The sequence below is a fragment of the Pinus tabuliformis genome, chromosome J, assembly GCF_031772625.1.
Source record: "Pinus tabuliformis cultivar Carrire ecotype Pingquan chromosome J, CPIR1, whole genome shotgun sequence".
In the NCBI taxonomy this organism is placed as follows: domain Eukaryota; kingdom Viridiplantae; phylum Streptophyta; class Pinopsida; order Pinales; family Pinaceae; genus Pinus; species Pinus tabuliformis.
The window spans coordinates 1,639,020,814-1,639,028,585 of record NC_142295.1 but is presented as its reverse complement, the minus strand read 5'-3'; the positions used below and the strand labels follow the sequence as shown (position 1 = coordinate 1,639,028,585).

The 7,772-nt window shown below is 36.4% G+C and overlaps 1 pseudogene; it reads right to left on the bottom strand.

The window, feature by feature from the left end:
* Window positions 1–832: 832 nt before the first annotated feature.
* Window positions 833–7,308, bottom strand: LOC149233800 (putative jasmonic acid carboxyl methyltransferase 1; annotated as a pseudogene).
* Between the last annotated feature and the right edge of the window lie 464 nt (window positions 7,309–7,772).

The following is a 7,772-nucleotide window of genomic DNA, read 5'->3' as shown; positions in this document are numbered from 1 at the left end:
TGTGTACATGTGCCACATGCAAGCAATAAGTTAACTGGAGCTAATCTAGGTGCATGTACACTAACACAGCTAGTCTAAGTGCATGTACACCAACACTCTTTCGCTTTTGTTAGAGCTCACGGGGTTGTTGACATCATCCAATCTCTCGTCGGTTTTCATCATTGTTTTCGTGATGTTTGCATAATGAGGTTTTTGAAAAATTTACGAAACCGTTTTAATTATAAACTTAAATGTTAAAATGGTAATATTAATTATTACAAATAAAAATAATCTAAAAAGTAATTTTTAATATTAAATTTCTTAAAATATATTTATTAGTTTATGACCTTGTAATAAAGTTGATATACAAATTAAAAATTTATAAAAATTATAAAGATATATTTATTATAAATAAATACTTATAAGCATCTGCCACTTTATTAATTTATATAGTCGTATTAGCTATATTACAATAACAATATTTGCGGATTTTTTACATAATTTAATTTCTTTAGAAGTAGTTTCATTTTCACCCTTCTTATAAAATTTAAACTTAGAAATTTAATAAAAACTAAACCCAACTAATTTACACTTCCTAATATATACAAATATTATGTTATAAAGTATTATTTTACAAGAATATTATAATACTTAAAATATATACAGAAATAACTTGTATATATAAAAATATAAATATCACTACTAAACATATAAATATCTTAGCTTATGACTTTATCCGGAATAACTCTTTTAAACCGGTAAGAATGAAAACAATCCAAAGACTTAACAAATTGCCCAAAAAATACGGACAGATTCACAGCCCACCTTTATTTTTTCAACATGATTAAAGCTTTCATTTACGCTGGAGGACTATAACCAGATGTCCTCCCCTCTTTCCATATTCGATACGTTCGCTCAATCTCCTCCCCATTATTTCTCCATATTTCTCGAATAACGCATCCATTATTTCTTCTCCAAAATGGTGTTTCATCAGACTTTCCAACACTGCTCTGAATTGCTTCGACAACTTTCTACCATATGCATCCTTTGCAGAGGCTGAGCCTGCAATGGCTTCCATTTCCTCTTTGGGAACATTGTCTGATCGTCTCAGAAGCTCTAATCGTTGTATTTCGAATGAACCCTGTTTCGCTATTTCGTTGCTCACTTCCTCTGGACATGGACAATACATGGGGATGTTGAACGAGTCCACCTTCTCCTTCTTGATCAAACCCTGCATCAATGAAACCTAAAATATTATAACTATTTTTCGATCCCATACGGACTCATTACCAATTCCAACGGAAGGAAAAAGAAAGAATATACCTGATTTACCAAATCATTCAAACTGGTTTCTAATGATTCCCAGTTGAAACCAACGTAACCCTGATCGGTTGGATTGTGAGATGTTCAACCCATTAACAGCAAAAACATGCAGCCCCCACCAACTGTAGAATATGAAATGCCTTATTTCCAGCCAAATGAGAAAACAATACTATGAAGAAAAAAACATATAAAAGATAAAACAATTAAAAAACACAGTGACTGTGTGAGCTAAGAAATGCTGCAAATCTCATATATTAAATTCAACTATAAACTACATTCTTAAATAGTAAAACTATTACTAAAATATTTGTCAATCAACTCTGCAATCAATCTACTGGCATTACAGGGAATTTCCAGCAACTTCCAACACTGACCATCCTAACAATCTGGTGCTTTAATTTTACAGATAACACAAAATCTGCTGCCTACTTTGTCAGCAATTTACATAACTAATTAAGCATTATTCCCAACACTCCCCCTTAATGATTAATGAGGATTTACTATCTTATCTCGTAATGCCAAAAACTGATCTTTTGCAACTGCTTTAGTGAATATATCTGCTAGTTGATGCTGAGTATTTATATGCTTCAATTCAATCTCCTTCTTCTACACCAAATCTCTAATGAAGTGATATTTCAGGTCAAAATGCTTTGTCCTGCTGTGATGAACTGGATTCTTTGCTAACTTGATGGCACTTACATTATCACAATAAATCATTGTAGATTGAACTTGTTTTTCTACAATTTCTTCCAAAATTTTTCTGAGCCAAAGAGCTTGTGTACCTGCTGTGGTAATTGCAACATATTCCGCTTCTGCGGATGAGAGGGCAACAATGCTTTGTTTTTTTGAGCTCCATGTAATCAAACCAGAACCAAAAGAGAAACAATTTCCATATGTGGACTTACGGTCATCAAGACTACCTCCCCAATCTGAATCACTAAATCCAACAAGATTGAACTTTTCAGAAGAGTAGTAATGAATACCAAAATTTAGAGTGCCTTTCACATACCTTAAAATCCTCTTGGCTGCCTTCATATGTATTTCAGATGGATTTGTCATATACCTTGAAACAAGTGAAACTGAATATGTAATATCAGGCCTTGTGTGGGTTAGAAAGATCAAGCTCCCCACAATACTTCTGTAAGTTTTCTCATCAACTAAATCAGCACCATCATCTCTACATAACACCTCTCCATGAGCACTTGGAGTAGGGGATGGATGACAATCAAGCATATCAGATTTATTTAGCATATCCTGTGCATACTTTGTCTGACAAATGAAAATCTCATCCCTACTTTGATAAACCTCCATTCCTAGAAAATATTTCATGATGCCTAGATCTTTCATCTCAAATTCATTCATCATAGCAGCTTTGAATTTATCACTCATCTTAGAACTACTACCCATATACAATAGATCATCAACATACAAACTTATGATTAAAATATCAATACCTTCTTGTTTGTAGTAAAGGGTAGGATCATTCTTACTTCTCTGGAAGCCATTTTCCTGAAAGTATCCATCAATCCTTGCATACCACGCTCTTGGTGCTTGCTTAAGGCCATACAAAGCCTTCTTCAACTTGTAGACATTATTCTCCTTTCCTTCCACTTCAAAACCTTGTGGCTGCTCCACATATACTTCCTCTTCTAAGTACCCATTCAAGAAGGCACTTTTCACATCCATATGATGTATGCTCCACCTTTTATGCGTTGCTAATGAAATCAACATTCTAATGGTCTCCTGTCTTGCTACTGGTGCAAATGTCTCTTCATAATCAATTCCATACTTCTGTGTGAATCCTTTAGCAACTAATCTTGCTTTGTGTCTTTCAACACTCCCATCACTATTAAATTTAGTCTTATAGACCCATTTGGTGCCAATCTTTTCCTTGTCATGTGGAAGCTCTGTCAACTTCCAAGTGTCATTCCTTTGAATGGAATCCATCTCTTCTTGCATGGCTTGCATACAAACCTCATTAGTACATGCATCTTCAAAACATGATGGTTCAAATTCAGCCTTAGCTAATAAAGCAAAATTGACTATCTCACCTATTGGGCTTTCTTCATGTGCCTGATTTGCACTCCTCTCATAAATATCACTCAATCTTCTTACCTTCCTTGTAGAACTTGGAGAAGAAGTTGGACTTGAACTTGATGTTGAATAAATTGATGAAGGGCTGCTTAGTGGAGTTAAGCCACTAATTACAGAAACATTAGTTGGCTGCTCATTATCATTATCAACAATTATATCATTCAAAACAGATTTTGTCTTCTCAACATGGCCTTTTTGATGACCATAAACTCCCCCTTCATAAAAAATTACATCTCTTGAGACAATAAGCTTGTTAGTTAGAGGATTATACAATTTATAAGCCTTGCTTGTCTCACTATACCCAATAAAAATACATAACTCACTCTTTTCATCTAACTTTTTTCTATTCTGATCAGGTACATGCACATAAGCCAAACAACCAAAAACTTTGAAATGATTAACATTAGGCTTTTTTTCATACCAAGCTTCATAAGGAGTCATATTTTCCAGTGCACTGGTGGGGCTACGGTTCAGGATGTATACTGCTGTAGCAACTGCATCTCCCCAATAAGTGTTGCTCAATCCCTTAGTTTGTAGCATGCATCTTGCCATTTCAACCACAGTACGATTTTTCCTTTCAGCTATGCCATTCTGCTGGGGTGTGTATGCTGTAGTATGCTGCCTCCTGATGCCATTCATATCACAATAACTCTGGAAAGCTTTTGAGCAGAATTCTCCCCCACAGTCAGTCCGCAAACATTTGATCTTGCACCCTCTCTCATTTTCTACAAGGGCTTTGAACTTCTTGAATGTATCCAGGGCTTCAATTTTGGCCTTCAAAAAATATACCCAACAATTTCGTGAGTAATCATCAATAAAAGTGATGAAATATGATGACTTACCCAAACTCTTAGTCTGCATAGGACCACATATGTCTGAATGAACAAGCTGAAGTGGGTGACAAGCCCTCCATGCACTACCCTTTGGAAACCTTTCCCTTGCATGCTTTCCTTTAGCACATCCTTCACAAACCTCCTTATACTCTTTTGCCTTGGGCAAACCAGAAACTAATGCATGTGAGGTTAGAAACTTCAAACTGTGAAAATTTAAATGCCCATACCTGAGATGCCATAACCAACTTGAATCCTCATAAGCCATATTAGCAAGATTGTTGTTATGTTCATCAAACCTCAAGGGAAACATCCTATTTCTTGTCATAGGCACAACAATGATCACCCTATTTCCCTTATTCTTATCATAGATAGTACATGTCTTATTTTCAAAGACTACTTTATAGTTTTTCTCACATAGCTGTCCAACACTCAACAAATTATGCTTCAATTATGGAGTATAATAAATGTCATGAATACTCTTTATACCTTCTTTTGTTTGGACCTCCATAGCTCCTTTGGCAGCAACCTCCAATGATTTATCATCACCAAGCTGGATCTTGGATTTGAAACTTCCATCCTTTTCTGAAAACAACTTCTCATTCCCTGTCATATGGTTAGAGCATCCAGAATCTAGGTACCAAACATCTTTACTAGTATTTTCACCTTTGTCATAAGATAAAAATAAGTGATCTTGAGGATACTCACCACTTTCATGAGCATAATTAGCATTTTTACCTTCTTTCAATTTGCATTCTCTTTCAAAGTGACCATACCTGTTACAATGGTAACATTGAACATTTCTCTTATCAAATCTACCTCTACTTCTTCCTCTGAAACTACCTCTTCCACTTGAGCCACCTCTTCCTCTACCTCTTGAATAATTTTGGCTTTGCCATTTACCTTGACCTTGATGGCTTTTGGTATTGCTGCTACTTGCATCTTCATTCTTTGTAATTTGTAATTTAGAGGAAAAAGCTTTCTCTACAGCTTCAAAACTTTCCTTCAATCTTTCTTCATGAGACATCAAAGATCCAACCAATTCATCAAACTGTAGTTTTGTTAAATCCTTACTTTCTTCCATGATTATTGCAACATGATTCCATCTATGTGTTAAAGACCTCAATACTTTTTTAATTAAAACTTCATTACTTACAACTTCTCCAAGTGTAGCCATTTTATTGACCACATCTTTGACTCTCACACAATAGTCACTGATACTTTCAGCTTCTTGCATCTTCGAATTCTCGAACTCTCGCCTCAATGTCTAAAGCTTGACCACCTTAACTTGATCACTACCTTGGTAAGCTTCTTGTAGAGTCTCCCAGGCAGCTTTGGCAGTTTTTGCTCCAGATATTCTTGGAAATAAGCTCTTATCAAGAGCTATCTGAATGTGAAACAAAGCTTGAGCATTCTTCTTCCTTGCTTCCTTTCTTGTTGTTCTTTCATTGGCTGTAAGAGCATTCCAATCAGCTGGCGCATTCCAATCAGCTGGCTCTTCATATCCTGATTCAACAATCTCCCACAAATCTTTTCCAATCAAAAAGGTTAGCATCTTAATGCACCAATAATCATAATAGTTGCCATCAAATTCTGGAACTAGCATCTGGTTAGAATTCGACATGATTAACTTTGGCGAAATTCCAACAATACAGCTTTAACCCAAAAAAATTCTCTGATACCACATGTAGAATATGAAATGCCTTATTTCCAGCCAAATGAGAAAACAGTACTATGAAGAAAAAAACATATAAAAAATAAAACAATTAAAAAACACAGTGACTGTGTGAGCTAAGAAATGCTACAAATCTCATATATTAAATTCAACTATAAACTACATTCTTAAATAGTAAAACTATTACTAAAATATTTGTCAATCAACTCTGCAATCAATCTACTGGCATTACAGCGAATTTCCAGCAACTTCCAGCACTGGCCATCCAAACAATCTACTGCTTTCATTTTACAGACAACACAAAATCTGCTGCCTACTTTGTCAGCAATTTACATAAATAATTAAGCATTATTCCCAACATATTATTTTTATAACATAAAATATTATAACTATTTTTCGATCCCATACGGACTCATTACCAATTCCAACGAAAGGAAAAAGAAAGAATATACCTGATTTACCAAATCATTCAAACTGGTTTCTAATGATTCCCAGTTGAAACCGACGTAACCCTGATCGGTTGGATTGTGAGATGTTCGCCCCCACCAACGATCTCCTTCGCACGGACTCTCAGAAACGTGTTGAAATCCTTCTGAAATTGAAGAAAATACGCTACCCCCACTGCCCGGGATCCCCCTTCGCAGAATATTTTTCCCTTGTTCCATGTCGCTGAATTTTTCTCCAAAATCTTAGCAGGAGCCTGATCAATTACACGAAAACTAACCTAAGACTCTAGACTAGTGTATACTTATTCCAGTAAATTATATATATATATATGTTTGTGAAAATGTTACCTGGGAAAGCCAGTGAAGCCCAAACAAAGAATGAACGAAATGGAGAGTCTGGTCTGGAAATAACCTGCCGTAGAACGAACCCGGTACGCCTGCTGCAAAATATGATCTGTCCGCGACTCCCTCTTCATTTTGATAATCAATATCTACTGAAAGAGAAGGCAAAATTCTAAAGAGTGAGTTGAAATCTGAAGTAGGAAGGTCGTTGAAGAATACTTGACACTGCAGAAGAGGAATTCCGGCAGCCCTATATTTAGCTTTGAGGGCCTGCATTATATTTTGGGCGGTGAAGAGAGCATTGGGGCCGGACGAACACCAAAGGTCTGCAATGCAAAAAGTGTTGCATTCCATAATCATGTTCATTGATAAAATGGTTTCCTCCAAAATAGGCTTTACAATTTCTAACCCACTCCTCTGCAATTTTGCATCGTGAATATCAATCATTAGAAAATACTTATCAGTGATGTAGAAGCAGAAAAATGATGAATTGAAATTCCGAACCTGTAATAGAATCGAATTTTGGGCATAGCTGGAATCTCCGAGGCCAGCGTTCATATGAAACACTCTCTCCATCTCCATATGGATCCCTATCCTCTTTGCAACCACAAAACAAACCAATAAAGCACTCGCAATCTCAAATCGAACCAATTGACACAACAGGGAGGTTGGTAAATAAAGCACAGTTTTCCAGCAACCTGACGGCAAGAGCTAACCAGCCTGCCATAGGGCATTTAATGCCCCTACGGAGGCTGGTTCACCCTACATGGCCATGGGAAGACTTGACAGCATCAGGCAGCCTCGGTTCGATGGTCAAACATTTTCCGGCTTCCAACACCTTCACGGCTCTCCTCTATTTCCCGGCAGCTTCGCAGCTCTGACTCCTGCATTAATGCACATTGCCTGGAGGACGCGGCAATAGTCCCTCTATTTCAACTTTCAAATTTGAGTTTTGAGCGCGGATGCGCCTTTGTATACGATACATATACCACGAGTTGCTTGAATTTTGAAAACCCTCCAAACTTTGAAATTTGAATTTCAAATGGCACTCAAAATTTTTGAAATGTACCGACGACAGAACCA